Here is a 620-nt window from a genome sequence, read left to right as displayed (position 1 = left end):
AGAAAACTTCAAGGTAAGAGAGCAATAGAAACCAGATGTGGGGATGGGAGGAAGGCAGGGTAAGAGTAAGTGTAAGGGGTAGCAGGAGTTAACCAGGGGAGGAGGGGAATCAGGTTGAATGACGGGAGCGGGGGTGGGGAGGGAGGAAGGAAGGTGAGTATTGATTTATTTTAAGCCCTTTTTGGGTTGCAATTGACCCCTCAAACCAAAAAGGGCTCCTGACAGCCTCTGTCCCTTTGCAAGTTCACCTCTGGCAGTCCCAGAAACATCAGCCAATTTTGTGTGCTGGGCGACGCTGTTAAAATCCCTCCCTGCTGCCCTCCCGCTTTTGATCCAGTTGTTTTACACCTGGAGAGAGCACGGTTTTAGAGGTAAATAAATAATGAAGATCACGAACTTGAGGCGGGCCTGCCCGGCGATGTGCTGCTCCAACGTCGCACCAGCGGTGCCGGGGCTGGCAGAAGGCTCAGGGCAGCACTGAAAGAGCTGTCGGCCCCGAAGGGGTTAAAGTGGGGAGGGGGGGGGAGGCTTAAAGGCATATAGCTGCGGGGGAAATCCCCATTGCTTTTAATGTGGGGGTGGGGGGGTCCCCGCAGCTGGGGCCAGTGAGCAGTGGATAA

The sequence above is a fragment of the Chaetura pelagica genome, unplaced genomic scaffold (assembly GCF_000747805.2).
Source record: "Chaetura pelagica isolate M959 unplaced genomic scaffold, ChaPel_1.0 scaffold55, whole genome shotgun sequence".
NCBI classification, from domain to species: Eukaryota; Metazoa; Chordata; class Aves; order Apodiformes; family Apodidae; genus Chaetura; species Chaetura pelagica.
This window is presented reverse-complemented; position numbering follows the sequence as displayed.